A 23,803-nucleotide genomic window follows, 5' to 3' on the forward strand; every position below is an offset into this window, starting at 1 on the left:
GCCTTATGTAATGGGGTTTCTACAGGCTGGTGGTTAACTGTTTGACAGCCTTACCTAACTATGTTGGTGGGGTGGGGGGGCCTCCGGTGCTGCTATCCCCTCTCCAAGCCACACTGACAGTGCATAGAGAATGTCTAGGTTGTTGTTTTCAAACTGAAATGTCCGGGGTATGGGCACAGCCAAGAAGCATCACTCCATCCATTTATATGTGAAAAGGAGGGGGGCCTATATCACTTTCTTAGATGAAACCCATGTGGCAAAGGGAGAGGAACTTAAGCTTCCGAGACATTGGAGGAGATGCTGCTACAGTACAGTCTATTCAGGCTATGAGAGGGGGTGCTAATATGCGTGCAACAGTCGTCCCCTTTCAAACTGTAGCAGCTGAAGTGGACTCATAAGGCTGTCATGCCTTTGTGGAAGGTCGGCTGGAGGGCTCAGCTGTTCTTCTGCGGAGTGTGTACTTACCAAATACTGCGCAGGTGCACTTTCTGACCCATGTGTCCATACTGACCAGATACTGGGGGGATTTAAATTGTGTATTGGACCCTGAGTGCAATAGGTCACACCCAATACTCCCCTACTCTGTATCGGTGCATGCTGTGTCTTATTTGTTGTAGAGGCTTACGCATTGGTCCATGATTGATAGCTGGAGGGTGCCGTACCCAGATGCCAGGGAATATTCCTATGACTTCCCGCACCATGACTTACATTTCCGACTTAATCACCTCCTCTATCATTTTACCCTTCAACTCAAGGTCACATAGGTGGAGTACTTGGGGTAGACCCTCTCTGATAGTAGGCCGCTTCTGCTGCTCTTTGGGTGGGGGAGCCTACACCACTGGGGTCCACCTGGCGCTTACCACCTGCAGCCCTGGAGGACCCTTTCTTTTGTGAAATGACTCGCAAAACCCTAATTAACTATAAAGATGAAAATAGTGGGATGCTAACATGTGACAGATAGAGTGGGAAGCTCTCAAGACTGTGGTGCGGGGCCACTGCATACATGGAAATATTGGGGCAAGGGGCGAGACCGGCCAGGAACTCACCCAGGTAGAATCCTCCATAGGTGGACTTGAGAGGGCAGCATTGCTGGGGGATTTGCTCGGAAACAACTGATTGAAACGAAGAACTGTCATGCTCAGCATCTTGAATCCTTGCAGTGTATAGACTACAGAGCATATCAGGTGAAACGACATGAGGAGAGGGAGAAACCAGTTCACCTTTTGGCATGGCTTTTGAGACATGCAATGGGTGTGGAGCTGATAATCACTATCCGCCTTTCCCCTACATCGGTCGCCACCACTCAGGGTGCAATACACAATGCTTTCTGTGCAAATTTTTATGCCCTATATAATCCAGTGCCAGTGCAGAGCCATCCTAGTTTTTGTGAATTTCTTTTGTTCCTGTCACATTGTCAGTACTCCCTCCAGAGGCGAGAGGGGCACTTAATAGTCCCATCAAGGAGCAAGAGATCTGTTGTGCAATTCGAGACTCACTCATTTGTAATTCTCCGGGCCTAGACGGCGCGCCGATTGAATTCTATAAAACTTATGAAGCCCTATTGGCTCCCAAACTCCTTGAGGTTTATAAAGATGCCCTTGATACATATGTTTACCCTCATCTATGCGTGAGGAACTTCTAGTTTCACTCTGGAGCAGGTTCAAGACTCCCTAGAGGTATCTTCTTACAGACCACTAAGTCTGATGAGTAGGGATTTTAAGTTTCTGGTGACTCGGTTGATGGAGCATATGATGGTACTGGTCCACCCAACCAAAATGTATTCATACCGGGCAGATCCATGATCTTCAGTAGGCTGCACAGATTGCTAATGTCTGCCCCTCACTGGTGCCCATATGCAATATTCCTGGTTTTAGACCTGGAGAAGCCCTTTGACACCTTGGACTGGGACTATGGGGGTTATTACAACTTTGGAGGAGGTGTTAATCCATCCCAAAAGTGACGGGAAAGTGACGGATATACCACCAGCCGTATTACGAGTTCCATAAGATATAATGGACTCGTAATACGGCTGGTGGTATATCCGTCACTTTACCGTCACTTTTGGGACGGATTAACACCTCCTCCAAAGTTGTAATAACCCCCTATATGTTTGTGGCCTTACAGAAAATAGGTATTGTGGCAGGATGCTGTGAATGATAAAACTGCTTTATACGACTCCTTTGGGGCTGGTCTGAAATGGCTGTCATATCTCTGCCCCTCTACCAGTGGGCAGAAGCACATGCCAGGGTTGTCTCATCTCCCTACTTCTTTTTACCCTGACAGTGGAGCCTCTTGCACATATCAGTTGGCAGCGTCACACACGCCATCTCAATGTATACGGATGATGTCCTTGTGTACATAAGGGATATTAGTGGTGGAATTGGGGTATCACACGTATACTCAAGAACTCTTAAGGCTGCATCCGGCCTGGGAGTGAATTGGCATAAGACCCTTCTTTTTCCACTCCGCCTGGACTGCACTCTGCATCCTATGGAAATTGGTGAACAAGTTGTTTGGTAGGAGCCATGCACCTTTTGATATTTGGGTATAAATATGTATCATACAACTCAGGATATCCTGGATGGTACTCTCGAGAGGACGATCTCCTCCTTACAAGCACAAATAGCTTTCTGCTGATCTCTCTCCTTGATGGAGCAGGGCCGAGTTGTGCTTCTGAGGCTCTTGTATTACTTCACCAGTTTACCAATCCTTGTCCCTCCAGCACATTTAAGATACTAAGGGCCTCATTTACGAGGCCCCTGCGCCACCGGAGCGCCACTTTCAGCGACGCTTTGTTGGTGTAGTGCCCATTTCCACATTTACAAGGCAGCACAAAGCCATTTTGCGTGGCTTAACACCGCCTTGTAAATGTGGTCCCCCCTCGACGCAGTTTTCTGCATGCCATGGGTGTTGCTGTGGGTGTACTCACACAACACCCATTGCTTTTTGGCACTGTCCCAGATTTACGAGTCAAAAACTAACGCCACCCCATGGATGAAATTAGCATGGTGCAACAAGGAGGAATACTTTTATTTCTCCTCATTTTTTGCTCTTTCTATGTGTGCTACATTTTGCAACACACATAGAAGGAGCAAATTGCCATTAAAGATTGGTTGTGTGCAGGAAGGTACTCCTTCCTGCACATAAAAAATCACCCCTGCCACGCAGCCATCCTTGCACCATGGTGCAAGGGTGGCTGCGTTGATGCTTGGCAGCTGATTTAGGCCCTCATTCTGACCCTGGCGGTCCTAAACCGCCAGGGCCACGGGCAACGGACGCACCGCCAACAGGCTGGCGGAGCTTCATTGCCCATTCTGACCGCGGCGGTAAAGCCGCGGTCAGAAAAGGGGATCCGGCGGTTTCCCGCCGGAATACCCCTGGCAGGGCTGAACCGACCCCCTTCCCGCCAGCCTGTTTCTGGCGGTTTTGACCGCCAGGAACAGGATGGCGGGAACGGGTGTCGTGGGGCCTCTGGGGGCCCCTGCACTGCCCATGCCACTGGCATGGGCAGTGCAGGGGCCCCCTAACAGGGCCCCAGCATGATTTTCACTGTCTGCTATTCGCGACGGGTGCAACTGCACCCGTCGCACCCCTGCAACACCGCCGGCTCCATTCGGAGCCGGCTTCTATGTTGCAGGGCCTTTCCCGCTGGGCCGGCGGGCGCTCCTTTGGCGGGCGCCCGCCGGCCCAGCGAGAAAGCCAGAATGGCCTCCGCGGTCTTTTGACCGCGGAGCGGCCAAATGGCGGTGACCGCATGGCGGGCGGCTACTGCCGCCCGCCGCGGTCAGAATGACCGCCTTAGTGCCGGTGCAGGGGATGTGCTGTACTCTTGTAAATACGGCGCATCCCTGTGTTTTGGAAATTACGCAGCTTAGGGCAACAATATTGCTTGCAGCACTGCGCTGCATCATCCCCTAATAAGTGATGTCCTAATACAATGTCGGGAGGCCTCATGTGGAATAAAGGGAGGCCTCATGTGGAATAAAGAGAGACGTAGAGCAGCACTAGCCAAACTACAACTGCCAATGAAGCTTGGAGGACTGGGAACTCCTGTGTTCGAATACTACTACCTGGCAGCACAACTTCTGTGGCAACCTGTTGGCTGGCATGGTGCCATCTAACAGAGGTGTGCCCAGGCTCAGAGCAGGGAGCATTGAGGCTGGTGCAGGAATTATTCCTACCAGGCTCAGCACTGTCTGTGTCTTTGAACACCCTCCTTTGAGTGTTACCATAGAGCGCTGAAGGTTGCGCCCAGATTGCTGTTATACACTTTGGAGATATCACTGGGAGCCATCCATTAATTTTGAATGAGGGAGGGGACTGGTGCCCAGAGTGCTTCATCCTGTGAAGGACAGAGGTAGTGGATGCATGTCTCCACTGGTTCTGGAGGGGGACTGGTGCCCAGAGTGCTTCATCCTGTGAAGGACAGAGGTAGTGGATGCATGCCTCCACTGTTTCTGGAGGGGGACTGGTGCCCAGAGTGCATCACGCATCCCGTGACGGTCCCAGTTGCGTCAGTGCCCCTGCCGCTCATGGGCTAGCGGTGCTTGATTTGGCGGTGCCCTGTTCAGCAGTGCTTGAGTTGGCGGTGCCCTGTTCAGTGGTGCCTGAGTTGGCGGCGCCCTGTTCAGCAGTGCTTGAGTTGGCGGTGCCCTGTTCAGTGGTGCTTGAGTTGGCGGTGCCCTGTTCAGCGGTGCTTGAGTTGGCGGTCCTTCATTGCCCAGCTGGGCTGTGGCTGGCGGAGCCCTCCTGGGCAGCTGGGCTGTGGCTGGCGGGGCCCACCTGGGCAGCTGGGCTGTGGCTGGCGGGGCCCTCCTGGGCAGCTGGGCTGTGGCTGGTGGGGCCCTCCTGGGCAGCTGGGCTGTGGCTGGCGGGGCCCTCCTGGGCAGCTTGGCTATGGCTGGAGGGGCCCTCCTGGGCAGCTGAGCTGTGGCTGGCGGGGCCCTCCTGTGCAGCGAGGATGGGGCTGGCGGTGGCCTCCTGGGCAGCTGGGCTGTGGCTGGCGGGGACCTCCTGGGCAGCGAGGATGAGGCTGGCGGTGGCCTCCTGTGCAGCGAGGATGGGGCTGGCGGGCCCTCCTGTGCAGCGGGGATGATGGCGGTCTTCTCCGCCGTGCTGCTCCTCCCAGACTTGCCGGGTTTCTTGTGGCCCTTCCCCACCTTGGGAGGAGTCACAGCTGAGTCCACACTCCCATGGGACCCTGGGAGCGGCTTGGGTGGCTGGAGTCTTCCCCCTCTCCCGCCAGGCACTGGACAACTTCTGGTGCTTCACAGGGGGGGGACTGGCTGTGCTGTGGCTCCGTGCCACAATGGCTGTCCTGGTGGCCGGTGCACTCCACATACCTGTGACAACAGGCACCACTAGTCCCGGAGATGTTGTGGCTGAGGTGCTAGTTCGGGACCTATGAGTTGGACGGGGGTGGGAAATAGGTCAAGGCTGGACAGGAAAAGTTGTTTGGACACACTGGGACGGGTAGCTGGAGGGGGTTTGAGAGTGGAGGAAGAGGTGGTGGTTGTAGGAGGTGTATGTTTGGTGGCTTTGGGTGCAGGTGCATCCGCTGGAGGCTGTCGTGAGGTGGGTGGCTGTTGGGTGGGTGTGTGCCTGCGTTTGTGTATCTTCGGACGGGGCGTCACAGACACACTGGGAGAGGACACAGGGGACGTGTGTATAGTAGTGGGGGTGGTGACTGCACGTGAGCGGGGTGTGCTGGTGGGTGTGCTGGTGAGGGACATAGTGGCTGTAGAGGTAGTGCATGAAGGTGTGAGTGTAGACAAGCCTGGGAGGGAGGAGGGAGACGATGAGGAGGGGGACACAGTGAAGGCAGTGGATGTTGGTGTGTCTGTATGTGTGTGATGCTTGCGTGAGTGCCTGTGGGATGTGTGGTGCTTATGTTTGCCTGAGCTTCCCTTGTGTGGTGAGGTGTGTGCAGGCTGGTCTGATGGTGTGCTTGGGATAGGCAGAGGTACAGGGGATTGGGTCTGGGTGGAGGAAGTTGGAGGGGGGGAGGCTAGACACAGGGACAATGGCTGCCATCAGTGCTGAGGCCAGAGTTTGAAAGGCTCGGTGAAGGGCAGCCTGACCAGAATGGATGCCCTCCAGGAATGCATTTGTTTGTTGCAACTGCCTTGCTATACCCTGGATGGCATTCAAAATGGTAGACTGCCCAACAGTGAGGGACCTGAGGAGGTCAATGGCCTCCTCACTGAGGGCAGCAGGGGTGACAGGGGCAGGGCCTGAGGTGCCTGGGGCGAAGGTGATGCCCACCCTCCTGGGTGAGCGGGCACGGGCGAAGGCTGAGGGGCTGCTGGGAGGGAGGTGCTGGTAGGGGGGGGTGGTGGCTGTACCTGTAGATGCGGGGAGCACAGATGTTGCCGCCACCACAAGGGAGCTCCCATCAGAGGATGAGTCTGTGTCGCTGGCTTCAGCTCCTGTCCCAGCCGTGGTGCTCCCCTCGCCCTCCGTCCCACTGGTGTATTCTGAGTCCGTATTGTGGCCCTCCATGGCCATGTGGGATGCAGATCCCTCGTGCTCCGGTGCCACTGCTCCTCCGCCTGATGATGCTAATGCACACAAGAACAGGGAGATCACAAAAAAAGGGGGGGGAACAGAAGAAAGACATGTTGAGTGCATGGATTACCGCTACCGTTGGCGGACAAGACAGACACAGAAGTCCCCTGCACTACGTTGCGCTCTTGGGCTCTACAGTGCAATTCATGGGAAATGGCCTACAAGGCTATGGACGACATCTGCACACATAGATGACACAGGTGCATGAATAGCTGTACTTGGCACTCTACAAAGGTGGGGTGGGGTGCCACGTGGCCTGCCTTATGGAGGGGCCTTGCCTACGGAACTCGCCCTGGCCTAGGGAAACCCACAGCCCACACCCCCCACCCAGACACCTCGTAATGCGCGCAAAGTCAGCTGAATGAGAGTGTACTCACCCCCTTGTGTCTGCTGTGATGCCCTCAAGTGCCCATCCAACTCCGGGTAGGCCACCACCAGGATCCTGAACATCAGGGGGGTCATGGTTCGACGGGCACCCCTCCTACGTTGGGAGGCCATCCCCAGCTGAGCCTCCGCAGTCTTCTTGCTCCAGCAGCGAATGTCCTCCCATCTTTTCCGGCAGTGGGTGCTCCATCTGTGGTGGACCCCCAGGGTCCGGACGTCCTTGGCGATGGCACGCCAAATATCCTTCTTCTGGTGGGTGCTGACCTACATGAAATGTACAGGGGAAGAAGAGAAGTCATTACCAACTACGCCGTCAAACTGAGTGGCCCCCATCCCTACCCTTGCCATGTGGCACATGCACCCACCGTCTTTCATGCATGCAGAACTCTGCCCCCTTCCTTCTTACAACCAGCCCTCACCACACAGGCATAGCCCATACAACATGCTCCCTGTGTACTTACCTGTTGGTCTGGAGGACCGCAGAGTAGCGTGTACTGGGGGAGGACCCCATCGATGAGCTTCTCCAACTCCTCCGATGTGAAGGCAGGGGCCCTTTCCCCAGACGAACTAGCCATTGTCTCTTCCAGACCGAGGTCACAGCAGCACTTGCAGTGTATGTCCTCTCCTGTCGAAGATCAGGTATCGAGTGATTATACAGATAGAAAATGGCGGTCACGTCCACGGCGGTGCGTACCATCACCGCCGGCGTACATCGTCATTGGCTCCTGGGACCCATAGGGTCCAATATTAACCAAAGCAACATTGCGCCGCGGTCTTCGACTGCCTACGGCAACGGTGTACAACGCCAGCGCAGTTACCTCACATCCCATTGTCCCACTTTAGAGGTCAGGCAGCCGCCATTTCAGGGGCCCACATGGCCTAATTTCCAAATGCATCACACATACCTAGGCCTAGTCTCAACACACATACAGGCCACATTTTGTGTATGATTGCTGTTCTGTGTAGACTGTGGGTACATACCTCTGAGTTGTTTGACTCTGTGCTCGCTGTTGTCCTTCATAGGCACCGTACGCTGGGACATGTGAGGAGATGGCAGAATCCTCTGGTGTAACGACCGCTGGTGGACCTGTCGACAATGGAGGAAATAAATTTGATTATCACCTACAGGTTTGACCGTGCCACAATCCAGGAACTGTGTACACAGTTAGAGCCTGACCTGATGTCAGCAATCCGCCATCCCACAGGAATACCCCCTCAAGTGCAGGTGCTATCAGTGCTCCATTTCCTTGCAAGTGGGTCTTTTTTAAATAACTGTGGCCATGGCATCAGGGATGTCCCAGCCTATGTTTTCCAACGTATTGTCCAGAGTGGTGTCTGCCCTGCTGAAACACATGCGGAGCTACATCCTTTTCCCTCAGGTGGAGGATTTGCCTACAGTGAAAGGTGACTTCTATGCCCTTGGACATATCCCCAACATCATAGGTGCCATTGATGGGACCCATGGGGCTTTGGTCCCCCCACAGGAGTGAACAGGTGTACAGAAACCGGAAGAGTTATCATTCCATGAATGTACAGATGGTATGTTTGGCAGACCAGTACATCTCCCATGTGAATGCCATGTTCCCTGGCTCAGTGCATGACGCCTACATCCTGCGGAATAGCAGCATCCCTTATGTGATGGGTCAACCCCAGAGGCACTGTGTGTGGCTATTAGGTGACTCTGGTTACCCCAACCTGTCATGGCTACTGACCCCAGTGAGGAATCCCAGGACAAGGGCAGAGGAACGCTACAATGAGGCCCATGGGCGAACTAGGAGAGTGATTGAGCAGACCTTCGGCCTCCTAAAGGCCAGGTTCAGATGTCTGCATATGACAGGTGGATCCCTATTCTACTCACCAAAGAAGGTGTGCCAGATCATCGTGGCCTGCTGTATGCTTCACAACTTGGCTTTGCGACGACAGGTGCCTTTTCTGCAGGAGGATGGTCCAGATGGCAGTGTTGTGGCAGCTTTGGAGCCTGTGGACAGTGATGAGTATGAAGCAGAGGAAGAAGTCATGCAGAACAGGGACTCAGTGATCCAGCAATATTTCCAGTGAAACACAGGTGAGAATACATTCCTGTCTACTACATGTACTTTTACACTTCTACCTCTATCCTGCCTGTCGTTTTCACCCAGTGTATGGTCACTGAGTTGTCACTTTCCCTTACGGTTTCACAGGTGTGGGTCCCAACGTGTCTCATCTGCTTAGATTCCTCATGGACTAGAGCTGTGTGACATAGGTATGTTGACATTACTATTTCAAGAACAGTTTGTCACTGTAATTGCAAATACACCATTTCAAAATCACAGACAGACTCCAGATCTTTTGGTGCTTTAGGTGTGTTTATTTAAATACAAAATATTCAAGGGGGAAGTTAAATGGTGAGGGGTGATGGCGGAGGAGTGTCCATGGTAGAGTCCAGTCTATTAGTCTCACAGGTGCATTGCCCATATGGGCATAGGAAGTGGAGCTGGGGCAGTTTCAATATGGACAGGGTGACAAAGTGGGACAGTGGGATGACAATTAGGGTGGTCTCATTTCTTGGCGGGGTCTTGGCATCGTGCTCTGTCTTGTTCCTGGATCTCAGGGACCGTTTGCGGGGTGGTTCTCCGTCTGCAGGGGGTGGGGTGCTGGTGTGGTGGTCCTGTGGCAGTGCATCCTGTCCACTAGCGCCAGCGGAGGTGGTGGGCAGTTCATCGTCCATGCTAGTGTCAGGGGCCCCTTGTAGTGCCACAGTGTCCCTCCTGGTGTTGAGTACTTCCTTCAGCACCCCTACAATGGTACCCAGGGTGGAGCTGATGGTTCTGAGTTCCTCCCTGAACCCCAAATACTGTTCCTCCTGCATCCGCTTGGTATCCTGAAACTTGGCCAGTACCGTTGCCATCGTCTCCTGGGAGTGGTGGTAGGCTCCCATGATGGAGGAGAGGGCCTTGTGGAAAGTGTGTTCCCTTGGCCTGTCCGCCCCCTCTCGCACAGCAGCCCTCCCAGTTCCCCTGTGTTCCTGGGCCTCCGTCCCCTGGACAGTGTGCCCACTGCCCCCAGGACCCTGTTGTTGGGGTGGTGGGTTATCCTGGGTTCTCTGTAGTGGTGGACACACAGCTGATTGACGTGTCCTGGGGACGGAGGTATGGGCCCGCTGGGTGGGTGCTGTGCTGGTGTTTCCTTAGGGTGGAAGGTCTGTGGTGGCCTGTGCCTGTGTGAGGGGAACCGACTGTCCCGAGGCCCCCAATGGTCCAGGCTGGTCATCTAGATCCAGGTGGACAGAGGTGCTGTCATCACTGTGGGCCTCTTCTGTGGGTGGAGTGGACATGTCTGGACCCTCCTGTCTCGTGACATTGGGTAGTGGTCCTGCAGGGGTGGAAAGGCATGATTATTGCATCTGTGTGTGTCATGGTGTGCAATGGGTGGTTGACCGTGTACCCCAGTGCTGGCATTCCTGTGTGTGAGCTTGTGTGATGATGGTTTAGGGGGGTGTATGGGTATGTGCAGTGGGCATGCTTTAGTGATGGGTGTCCATGCGTTGTTGTTGCATGCAGGGCTTGGTGTTGGGATGTGTGGTTTGTGATATTGGTACATTTGTGAGGAGTTGGAGTGATAGGGGTGAGGGCGAGGGTGGGGGTATGTGATGGCATGCAGGTAGGGTGGGGTATGTAATAGTTAAGATTTGACTTACCAGAGTCCATTCCTCCACCGACTCCTGCGAGGCCCTCAGGATGCAGAATCGCCAAGATCTGCTCCTCCAATGTTGTTAGTTGTGGGTGGGGAGGTGGGGGTCTGCCGCCAGTCCGCTGGTCCGCCTGGTGGTGTCTTGAGACCACAGAACGCACCTTCCCCCATAGGTCGTTCCACCTCTTCCTGATGTCCTCCCAATTTCTTGGGTGTTGTCCCACTGCGTTGACCCTGTCGACTATTCTTCGCCATAGCTCCATCTTCTTTGCAATTGAGGTGTGCTGCACCTGTGATCCAAATAGCTGTGGCTCTACCCGGACGATTTCCTCCACCATGACCCTGAGCTCCTCCTCCGAGAACCTGGGCTGTCTTTTCCGTGCCATGGGGTGGTGTAGGTGAAGTGTGGGGTGGTGTGTGTGGTGATAAGTATAGAGATATGTAGTGGTGTGTTGTGTGAGGTGCGTGGATGTTGTGTGGTTGATGGTGTTGTGTGCCTGTGGATGCTAGTTTGTTGATGGTGGTGTCTCTCTCTGGCCTTCGGTCGTGAATTGTGTTCGTAGGGGTTTGTGGGTGATGTGGGTGTGTGTTTTATATTGTATTGGGTGTGTGGGAGTGGTGTGTGTATGTGTATCAGGTGTGTGTATTTCAAATTGTCCAATGTAGTGGTGTTTTGGAGATGTGTGTGTATTTTGAGTGTTGCGGTGTGTACCGCAAATGGAATACCGCGGTTGAAAGACCGCCGCGTGGATTCGTGTGTTGTGATAGTGTGGGCATTTTTCTGTTGGCGTGCTGGTTGAGGTTTTGTTTTCGCCAGTTTATCACTGACCTTTGGTGTGGCAGACTTGTGTGGGTGTCTGAATTTTGGCGGATTCCGAGATGTGGGTCATAATAGCTGTGGCAGAATTCCGCGGCGGTGTGTTGGCGGCCTTCTGCATGGCGGTAAGCGGCTTTTACCACCAATGTTGTAATGACCCCCCATAATGTGTTACACATGGCTTACTTAATACCTGCCAAGATTCACAGGATACACCACCACCTCTCCAGAATGCCCTCATTGTCAGGCCCTACTGGCAGATATGGCAAATATGTTTTGGAGCTGCCCATTGGTTAGGGTGCTGTGGAAAGATGTTTGCACTATAATCACACGTATCACAGGCCAGGGAGACTTGGAGTGTACTACGAGCTGCTTGCTGTACCTTTCCAAGCACTGTAAACCAGGTGGCGCAACTAATCGCTTTATAGACCTGAAACTGTTGCTCGTTAAGTGGTTGTTTGCTTTTCACTAGAGGGCATCAGCATTGCCTGGTATTCTGTATGGGTGTAGCGTGACCGCCCAGTTGGGCACAGAAGAGGCAGCTGCGTTGCACCACGAAGAAATACAGAGCTTGCATAGATGCCCCATAGCAGTGGAGTGGGATTCAATGCTTAACGCCTTTCAGAACCTCCCTGATGATGATGAGGAGTCTGTCTGATTAGATACGTGATGTACCTAAATGTCATATGCACCTTATCTGTAGCAGTACCCCCCACCTGATATGTCTCCCCTCTATTCCCTCCTCCCCCCAAACCCATCACTCCTATGGGTAGTTCACAAACAGGATTGTATATTTTTTATATTTTTACCTCTGCTTCTATTCCACGTGGGTTTCAAGGCTTATGTTTGGATGTGTATTTTATGAATTATGTGCAACCATACCGGCATGAAATCTGACTGCAATGTATAAGGCAAGAATTTGGCAAGCTGTACGTAATTTGGTTGTATATTGATAATGCCTCTAATACTGCTTGTCGCGCATGTTATTAAACCTCAATAATCATGGCTTAAAAGAATGCCTTAACTAACATTCTCACCTAAATGCAATGTCCCTTTAACTGTTGTTTTTTACAGTGAACATACATATATATATGACCCCTGATCAAGGAGACTGGGTGTCCGATTGGGTTTGTGCTGCATCATTGCACAATAAATTGAAGTTTTGACATTTGGAGGCGGAGTGGTCTCAGCTACTTTTTCCAGTGGACACTCAGAGACGGATGAACACTTATAGGGAAGTGTTTTTGAAAGAAGATTGGGGAGTCGCTACACTGTGACACCTGCCGCGTTGCTGGCACAGGATTAAGTGGTATTTTATTTGTATATATATATATATATATATATATATGTATATATATATATATATATATATATATATATATATATATATATATATATATATATATATATATAAAATCAGGTGAATTGGTCAGTGACAACATTGTCTTTTTGCTTTTTGCCTCGAGCTAAAGAAATGACAGACATTATTTTTCAATGCTTTTTATAAAGGGGATGTGGGGTGACCCTTTCTCGCTAAGCTTCATTAAACACTGGGGACCCCATCCTCATGGCCGTTTCTTTATTAAAGGGGAGCAGGCATTGATCCTGGATGGATAAAGCATCTATTTATGCTGCTCCCTCCAGGCGAGAGCAATAGATTGTTCTGTTTCCCTGGCCGCATCAGTACGGACAGGGAAACAGAATACAAGTCTGCTCCTAGCTAACTGGAGCATTTTCAAAGCTCCTGCCTGCTGGGAGCAGACTTTGTGTTTGTTTCAATTCGGCAGGAGTTTTGAAAATGGTCCTGCCAGGTGGGAGCAAACAAAAGTTTCTCCAGCTGAGCTGGTGTGGAGAGCAAAACTGCTATGTCCTGGTGGTGGGCTCCCTGGGGCACAGCAAGTGAGCCGGCCCCGGAGGATGGGGGTCCCTAGGGCCATTATTGACTCATGGAGAGAGGTCCCTGGGGCCCACCTCATGTTCAGTGTAAATAGCAGTCCTGGGGGATGGGGGCTCCAGGGCGTTTTAAAGGCTCAGGGAGGGAGGCTAAGTGATCCCCTCCCCTTAAAATATACTTTGGGCACAGGGCGGTCCCCAATGGCTGCATGTGCCCTCCCCTAAAATATACTTCAGGCCCAGGGAATGGGGTCCTCAGGAACACAACAGCCTGGGGAGCAGGGCCACGTGCCCCCCTCCCATAAAACATACTTCGGCCCTGTGTGTTTGGGGTTCCTGGGTCCAAAAATGGCCTGGGGATTGGGTCCACAGAACTCCTCCCACCAAATAAACATATGTCATCCGCCCGGGCCAGTGCCTACCCCAGTTTTCTTTTTTTTAAAAGCACTGGAACCCGTTCTTTTTTTTTTAATTACTGTGGATTCACAGATTCTCCACAAATTCATGGCAACATTTTAAAAACAAATGTTTTTGGGCCCAGGCGGAGCTCCTCTGAGACGCCACCAACAGGCCTAGGGGTCAGAGTATCGCTCCCCCGCCACTTTATGTCAATTTTTGTACATTTTTGGGACTCTGGATTGAGTCCCAAGTCCTACGATGGCTGCCACTACTTCCTGGTTAAGGTGTGTGACTGTCAATCAGATATCATTTTGAGGTCTGTCTGCTCAGCAGATCCTCTGCAGCGTGTTAAAGGCAACAAAATGTAACCTTCATTTCTTTAAAGCTACTGAATGGATTTACACCAAAACATTAAAAGTACTCTTTCTCAACCAAGACCTAGCTTTCTCTCAAATTTGGTGTAAATCTGTTTAGCGATTTGCAGTGGAGTGGTGCCTAAAGTTCCTATCAAACATGAATGGGAAAAATGCATTTTGGGATTTCCCCCTATTTTCTCGGCTCTGTGCTCTCTCAGGCAACAGGGACAGTATGCCCATGACCCCTATATTACTTTTCATATTAAAAATACTTTTTATAGGTGTAGGATTTCATTTTAATCTTTTTGCACCAATCCAACCAGTATCTTTTTCCAGACATTCCCTATCCAAATTGAGGCACTACTTACATCTCCTTCCACCAACCACCCAGATACCTCCACTCCACAGCACTCCTACATGCACACAACCCATGCATACACAGAACCAGATCAGGAGTACGACTGTTCTCTTACATCGCTCCTAAAGCATGGAGCAACCTCCCACTCTGCATTAGAGCCTCCTCCTCTTTTCTTAAGCTCAACAAGAAGCTGAGAACCTGTCTTTTCAATTAACCAACTTACCATAGGCAGGGCTAGGCACACACTCCTGCTAGGCGCTAGGATACCCTTGTGGTTGATAGTGTGCTTTCTAAATACACATAACGTAACATCAACTAGTAGTGAATGTGGTTTCTGAGAAAACAATTTTGATAAACGTACCAGCAGCCATGAAAAGCCAATGGCATATTATATGCCCCCCAATCATACAGTATGAGTTTAGATAAAACAGTTACTCTGAGAAACAAAATCCACTTTAGTTTATAAATAACTAATATCCACTGTAGACATAAAACAAAGCACCTGCACAAAACCTAACATTGGGACAGTGGTGAGAACTAAAATAGAAATGCCAATGGTGAAGGATTAAATGACCCTTGCTTTATTAAAGGAAAGGTTTAATACTGTTCTGAATATACCTGACAGTTCCTTATGTCATTTTTCTGTTCTTGATTCTGACTTTTCATCTGTTAAATTTTATACTCTGGTCATTTGTTCATTCGTGTTATTTGAGAACATTTATGTTGAAGAAACTGCTTGCAGCTAAATTGTGGCAAATAAAAATGTCAACCTTAAAACTATCACTTTTGTTATATAGACTTTCTTTAGAAATGGAGACAGACAACTCATTTATATGTCTCTGTTGAAGTTTTTGTGCATTCCATATTTTTGTCCGTTATTAACAATGTGGAGAATGTGGATTAGCTTCTGGAATTACATGTATACACTGATAAGGTGCTATTGCACTTTAAATGTATTAGCTATGTTGTATTAAAGTGGGTTTTCTAGCTTACATTAATGTAGGCCTCAATACCAACTTGTTCAAAATGGATGTCTCCTGCATGTTCACTATTCATAATTTCTGCAGCACACAGTCAAGCAGAGTCATGTTTGTTTATTGCCCTTGTCATTGTTCTTGCTGTTCTCGTAGGCAAACTTTCCAATACGGACATAGTAATGTATCATTCCTAAGGCCCTTCCACTAGCTCACTGTACCTCACTCATTCACAGTAGTTTACTGTGGTTTACGTAACTAGCTTGCCCTGCCATCTCCGGTTGGCATTAGCGCCAAGTGAGGAGAATCAATATTCTTGTAGTGGGATAGCCCTTAAATACTGAGGCAATATGATGTTTCATGAAATCGTGCTCTGATTTGCTGAAAATGTAATTTGTTTCTCATGCCATGATGATTTAGCAGAACTAATGATTTCCTATTCAAGAGAACTGCATATAAACCCATTTTGGGGGGTGATCCAGAAGACTTTATAATGCTACTAGGGATGCTCCCAGTTTTCCTATTGATTTTGCTGCTCATTTAGTACTTATGGCCTGATTCAGATCTGGGCCGAGAGGAACACTTTATCCTATGGGGATCAAAATATGGTAGACAGGATATCGGTCACATTTGTGGCCAAGCAACCCCTCTTCTTAGATCTAAATCAGGCCCTTGGAATTGTTCTATTTGCACATTATTCTGAATTGCCCTATTTAACGAGAGCTCTCATGGAAATTATTTAATGTATTTGCATTTCTGATCCTTATACCACACCTTTGGAGTTTTTGTAACTGAACTTAAAAATACCTAGGCCTAATCTAGAACTCAATCATTAAGTTGGTCCTTTCCTAATTGACTGTATTTTGATTTGTTGTGGGATGCCTTATCACAGTGACACATTACCTCATGAAATTGAGGTTTAACACCATCTCTGATTCATCAATGTGTGAGTTGTTGAGGTAATATTTTGGGGTGTACACATTTTTAGGGGTTCTCCGCACCTCCAACTGTACTACTATGAAGCCCAGCCTTTGTCAAAGACTGTAACCATCCACCCTAAAGAATGTAAAGACCTGCGGCATGATTATGGGTTTGCCGGATGGATTACTCTACAACAAACATGATTGATATCCTGTCTGCCATGTTACAAGTAAAATATATCCTATGGCACTTGTAATATGGTAGAAGGACTATCCGTCACATTTTTGGCCGGTATCCAATCCGCCACACTCTAAATCAGGCCCGTTAGCTTTTCAAAACTGTGCAATAAACTACTGAAGTGGATTTACAATACATCAATATCTATCTAATTCTTTCTTAAGTTCAAGAGTACTATCACAGCTCATGGCTATGAAAACAAAGAAGTCAGTCTCTGAACTAAATGAGGGTCTGCCAGAGTACTTACCATCACAAGATCACATCACTGTTATGATCAAAAAACTAGAAACGTTGTTGACAAACCAGGTGTTAAAGCTGTAAACAAAGCATTGTTCCCATTCTCTATTGGCATTTTAAAACCCTCAGCATGAAATAGATCTAATGGTGGTTTGTTTTTTGAATATTTAAATGCCTACCACTAAGAAGATTCCATTTGTGCTGTGCAAGCTCCTAACTATTTTTACTGTGACAACCTTCCTCAATATGGGCTCTACAAACGGCTTGATCCAGACAAAAACACTCAAAACCTTCCACTCAAAGAGTAATTTCTGACTGCTGAAGTGATAATGTCTATAATGTAAACCATATAGTCAAACAGTGCTAAGGAGACATAGTAAAGAAACCCACTAATATCAATAAATGGTTGTAACATAACATAGAATTTTTAAAGACACAGACTTAAGAGGTTATTCAGGGGATGACATACAGCAGGCGGGAGAGGAGGGGTCCCTGCCACCTCTAATCACGCAGCAGACCACCCACCAGATTCTAAGTTCCCTGCTGCTCTGTTGGCGGATTTCTGACAAAAGTGATTACTGGGTGCATTAAATAACACCAAACTCATAATTCTGACCATTGTGCAAGGAGGATTTTGCGCTGGATTGGAAAGCACTGGCCTACTTATAATAAGGGCCTCACTCTTTTGGAGGGTACCTTGTCTTTCAATCAATCAATCAATCACAATATTTGTAGAGCGCACTAGGTACCTGTTAGGGATTCAAGGCGCTGAGGGGGGGGGGAGGCTGCTGTTACTGGTCGAAGAGCCAGGTCTTGAGGAGTCTCCTGAAGGTGAGAAGGTCCTGGGTCTGTCGCAGGGGGGTCGGGAGGGTGTTCCAGGTCTTGGCGGCGAGGTAGGAGAAGGATCTGCCACCGGAGGTCTTGCGTTGGAAGCGGGAAACGATGGCAAGGGTGAGGTTGGCGGAGCGGAGTTGGCGGGAGGGGGCGTAGAAGTTGAGTCTGTTGTTCAGGTAGGCTGGTCCGGGGTTGTAGAGTGCCTTGTGAGCGTGGGTGAGGAGCTTGAAGGTGATCCTCTTGTCCACGGGGGCCAGTGGAGGCCTTTCAGGTGGTGGGAGATGTGGCATCGGCGGGGTACGTCGAGGACCAGTCGGGCGGAGGCGTTTTGGATGCACTGGAGGCGTCGGATGTCTTTCGCTGGGATGCCTGTGTATAGAGCGTTGCCGTAGTCTAGTCTACTGCTGACGAGGGCCTGGGTCACCGTTTTTCTGGTTTCCGTCAGGATCCATTTGTAGATTCTACAGAGCATGCAGAGGGTGTTGTAGCAAGAGGAGGAAACTGCGTTGACCTGCTTGGACATGGTGAGGGCGGAGTCGAGGACGAAACCCAGGTTGCGTGCGTGGTTGGCTGGCGTTGGAGGGGGTCCCAGCACGGTGGGCCACCAGGAGTCGTCCCAGGCCGAGGGGGTGCGTCCGAGGATGAGGACCTCCGTCTTGTCAGAGTTCAACTTCAGGTGGCTATTTCTCATCCACTCGGCGATGGACTTCATTCCTTCTTGGAGGTTGGCTTTGGCAGTGTGTGGGTCTTTCGTGAGGGAGAGGATGAGCTGGGTGTCGTCGGCGTAGGAGAGAATGTTGAGGTTGTGCTGACGGGCCAGTTGTGTGAGGGGGGACATGTAGACGTTGAACAGCGTCAGGCTTAGAGAGGAGCCTTGGGGTAGCCGCAGATGATGTTGGTGGCTTCGGAGTGGAAGGGTGGGAGTCGGACTCTCTGGGTTCTGCCAGAGAGAAAGGATGAGATCCAGTGGAGGGCTTTTTCTTGTATTCTGGCTTCGTGGAGGCGTGTTAGTAGGGTGCGGTGGCAAACCGTGTCGAAGGCTGCGGAAAGGTCCAGGAGGATGAGGGCTGAAGTTTCGCCGTTGTCCATTTGCTGTCTGATGTCATCTGTGGCGGCGAGGAGAGCAGTCTCGGTGCTGTGGTTGCGTCTGAAACCGGACTGAGAGGGGTCCAGGATGGAGTTGTCCTCGAGGTGGTGGGTGAGCTGAGCGTTGACGATCTTCTCGATGACCTTCGCCAGGCAGGGGAGGAGGGAGATCGGGAGGACGTTTTTGACGTCGTTGGGGTCTGCCTTGGGTTTCTTGAGGAGGGCGTGGATTTCGGCGTGCTTCCAGCTGTCTGGGAAAGTCGCGGTTTCGAAGGATAAGTTGATTACCTTTCGAAGTTGGGGGGCGATGGTAAGGTCGGCTTTGTTGTAGACGTGGTGGGGGCATGGGTCTGAAGGGGATCCTGGGTGGATGGAGTTCATGATCTTGCAAGTTTCAGCGTCGTCTACGTGGGTCCAGGCGGTGTAGCTGTTGGCGCAGGTGGAGTTGTCGGGGGTGGGGTCTGATGGAGGCGTGGTGTTGAGGCTGTCGTGGATGTCGGTGATCTTCTGATAGAAGAAGGTGGACAGGGCGTCGCAGAGTTCTTGGGATGGTGGGATGGTGGGATGTCGTTGACGTTGGCGCTGGGGTTGGAGAGCTCTTTCACGATGCAGAAGAGTTCTTTGCTGTCGTGTGCGTTGTTGTTCAGGCGTTCTGTGAAGTGGGAACGTTTGGCGAGTCGGATTAGCTGGTGGTGCTTGCGGGTGACCTCCTTGTGGGCTTCCAGGTTGTCGGGTGTGTGTTCGAGGAGCCATTTCTTCTTTAGTTTCTGGCAGGTGCGTTTGGAGGTGAGGAGTTCGTCAGTGAACCAGGCGGCTTTTTTCTTTCCTTGGTTGTGGGTGGACCTCTTGAGTGGTGCGAGGGTGTTGCCGCAGTCGTTGATCCACTGTCGTAGGTTGAGAGCGGCGGTGTCTGGGTCGGTGGAGTCGGTGGGCGGGTTCTGGGCGAGGGTGCTGGTCAGTTGGTCTTCGGTGACTTTGCTCCAGCGGCGGTGGGGTGGTAGTTGGGTGCGGTGGTGTTCGATGTGCTTCTTGAATGTGAAGTGGATGCAGTGGTGGTCAGTCCAGTGGAGTTCGGTGGTGTGGCTAAAGGTGACGTGGTTGCTTGCGGTGAAGATCTGATCGAGCGTGTGGCCGGCGATGTGGGTGGGTGTGTTGACCAGTTGTCTGAGGCCGAGTTTGGAGAGGTTGTCGATCAGGGATGTGGTGTTGGCGTCGTTGTTGTTCTCCAAGTGGAAATTGAGGTCTCCAAGGAGGATGTAGTCCGTAGAAGTGAGCGCGTGGGTGCTCGTGAGGTCGGCGATGGAGTCGCTGAAGGGTGCTCGTGGTCCTGGGGGTCGGTAGATGAGCATTCCTGTTGGGGTCAGTGTGGATCCGGAAGTGTAGGTGTTCGGCGGTCTTGAGAGTGTCGTCCGTGTGAGTGTGGATTTTGATGGTGGATTTGTGGGCGAGGGCTATTCCTCCTCCGATTCCGTTGGGGCGATCTCTTCTGGTGAGCTTGAAGCCGTCCGGGATGGCTATGGCGATGTCAGGTGCTGAGGAGTCGTTCCACCAGGTTTCGGTCAGGAAGGCTACGTCTGGGGCGGTGGTGTCGAGCAGGTCCCAGAGCTCGATGGCGTGCTTGCGTGCGGAGCGTGTGTTGAGGAGTATGCAGTGGAGGTGGTTTGTTGCGGTTGTGGCAGGCTTCCTTGTTCTGTCGCAGGTGAAGTTGCAGGCGAGGCAGGAGAAGGGTCCCTTGGTGTTCTTTGGAGATGACTGGAAACATGTTGTGGAGCGGCCGGGATTGAGGGCGCTGAGTTGGTTGGCCGAGTAGTGATGTCTGGTGGTGCGGGGGGCGTGCGGACCAGGGGGGGTGGCGCTGGGCGCGGTCCAGGCGCGGACGGGCGCAGACGGGCTTGCGCAGACACGCAGCGCCAGCCATTAAGAAGGGAGGGAGGAGCAGCTGGGAGGTGGGAGGGAGCGGCAAATGGGGGCGCGAGGGGGGCGGGGCCGCAGGGAGGCAGCGGCAGAGGAAAGCGGCAAGGGGGAGCACACAAGGGGCGAAAAAGCGGAGAAACAATCTAAGAAGGCACTAAGGGAAGCAAAAGCACAAATGGGAAGCAAAAGGCACAATAAAGCACAATAAAGCAAGGCACAGCAATACAGTCACAATACGGCGAAAAACGGCACAATGCACACGAGTCTAGCGACGCAAATGGGGCAAAAAGGCAGAATTAACCAGTGCACAGAATACAGTCACAAATACAGAAAACGGCACAAAGCTTACCAGAAGCCCACTAGACGGACCTCGAACACGCTAGCAGCAGCGTGGGCAGGGGTCAGGGACACGGACACGGCAAGGTGGTGCTGCGGACGTGGGGGAGCGAGCTCTAGGCCAAAATCAGGTCAGAGGTCGCTCACCCTCGACGCGCAGCGCCAGCCATTAAGAAGGGAGGGGGGAGGGAGGAGCAGCTGGGAGGCGGGAGGGAGCGGCGAATGGGGGCGTGAGGGGGCGGGGCCGCAGGGAGGCAGCGGCAGGGGAAAGCGGAAAGGGGGAGTGCACAAGGGGCGAAAAAGCAGAGAAACAATCTAAGAAGGCACTAAGGGAAGTAAAAGCACAAATGGGAAGCAAAAGGAGCAAAAGGCACAATAAAGCACAATAAAGCAAGGCACAGCAATACAGTCACAATACGGCGAAAAACGGCACAATGCACACGAGTCTTTGCTCACTATCCTTCTAGATTTTTGCTTCTACACTGCTAGCCCATGTCCACTTCTCACTCTGGTTATTCCTATCTACAAGCTCACTCTCTCCTGCAAACAAATAATGTATGCTCCATTAACTAGGGCCGGACTGGGAGCCCAAAGCAGCCCTGGCAAATTTTGCCAGCCCAGCCCACGTATGGTGCATAGCGAGTGAGTGCTGCGAGTGAGGCCGACCATTACACGGTAGGTTTGGTGGGGTTTCTCCTTTCAGGAAAATCTGGGGAAAAATGGGAAAAATGGCGCGATTGACAACACGTATTTCATTATATATTCAATTGTACTAGCATTTAAAGCATAGTAAATGATGACCTAACAGTGTGCCAGGATACAACAATTTTTGTTGAGGCTCTTCAATGATTCCCTTACTATCACCCTCCAAATGTACCTCTCATCTCTCCATATCCCCAATCTTGCATGTATTTCATTTATTTTATAGCGCCTCTCATACCAATGTAGAGTGTAGAAGCATTTTAAATCACACATTCATTCAGACACAATAAATCATACATATGTAAATCAGTGAATAGAAAATATTACATACGACAAAGGGGACTAGACGGTGCAGGATTTACATGTCATCCATACTGGTAGGCATTTTTTAAGAGTGTTTGGTATGGTGAAGCCCAAACTCAGGATTCAGAATGTATCACAGTGGCATTACTTACAAGAATTTATTTTGACATAAACAAAGCCTTTTTAGCAACGTTAGGATAATGAAAACTGGGAAAAACATAACTTTCTAACCTGTACCAGGCTGTTTTTATCCAGCTCTTTGATGGCAGTTCATAGCACACTGTGCTATATTAGAATTGTTACTTATGAACTGCACAGTAACAAAACATCTTTGTGACAAAAGTAATAACCTGCTGAGCCTTGCACATAAAATACTGTTCTGTGATCTGCATGGTACACGTTCTTTCCATCTAAGGTAACCCTTTGCGCTACCTTAGATGAGTCACAACTACCACTAGTCAAAACTCTAACATCTCTCCAGCAGCAGGTACAATAATCACCAGTTATCTTGACACTTTTATTGCTGCCTGAAAACTGCTGGATATACAAAGAACTCTGCAGCAGGTGTTTTTAAAATTTCTGCACTGCTTCTAAACCAGCATCCAGTAACAACACCCCCTTCCCCCTTCCAGCCTCCTGGGGAAAGTCCTTAACTCCAACCGTGATCAATCTTCATTACGAAGGATGGAACATGAGGTCATACCAATTTTTCAAGAGCCCATGGATACAGGATACAAGATCTGTATGCATAATTAAGCACTTAAAGAAATGGGGTGTGGGGTTGCCGTCACCTACGAAACCTCCAACCTTTCTAAGCACTTCTTACCAGTCTTGGCTTTGAGTATGGATGGATGGCTACCAATGTTTTCTATCATAGATCTCAGGATACTCCTACCTCCTCATCTACAGTCCTTACCCTTTAAACTCCACCTTTGCAGAAGCTTTTCGTGACTTTGTAGCACTTCTCAACTTGGATTATTTCAAACTCCTTATACCAGGAAAGTTGAACACTTGATAACTCTGATTTGTCTGTGACAAAAATAATCATCTTGAGCCTAAAATTGCCATAACTAGAACATCTCGAGTGTCAGAGAAGAATTATATCTGCATTGAATTGTTTATGCTCTTTTTCTTGTTGAATAGGCCCTTGACAGTAAAGCTGTAAAGCTGGGTTCCTTTTATCCCCTTCCTAGTCTTTCCGTTGTGGGGCTGTTCAGAGATCTCCACTCTCCTGTGGTTACATATGTCCTTTGCTAACTTCGAAGCCGGAAGTGGGCCAAGGGGTGTTTTGGAATCATGTGCGGACCATAACCAGATCATACTTTATTTACATTGCATCCCTAAGTACCTGGACACATTAACCAAATGTCTCAAGGACATAACATACTGGATGTTAAATTATTGGCTGCAGCTTAGCCAAGAAAAAAATGAGATAATTATATTTGTAATGGGATATCAGTTCAGAAAGCTAAATCAGCATTGTCTTTGTTTGGGCAAAAAGTCATGCCAGACAGTCAAAGAGAAAAATCTAGGAGAGCTTGTGGATAAACATGTATCAATGGAAGTGCCCCACACCATCAAAAACATCTTTTTCCATCTGGCACTCAGAATACATTATAAGCTGCCTCCTTTCTTTGAAGGTTTCTTTGATTAACTGTGAGCTTGACTGTGCTAACTCCTTATATTTTAGACTGTCCAAGGCACTACTTCGAAACATTTTGATTGTTCAGAAAATGGAATGAATCCAGCTCCAGGACCTCATAAGCAGACAAAGGCCCTCATTACGAGTTTTGCCGTCTCAGGACCACCATGTGGG

The sequence above is a fragment of the Pleurodeles waltl genome, chromosome 9 (genome assembly GCF_031143425.1).
Source record: "Pleurodeles waltl isolate 20211129_DDA chromosome 9, aPleWal1.hap1.20221129, whole genome shotgun sequence".
Lineage (NCBI taxonomy): Eukaryota > Metazoa > Chordata > Amphibia > Caudata > Salamandridae > Pleurodeles > Pleurodeles waltl.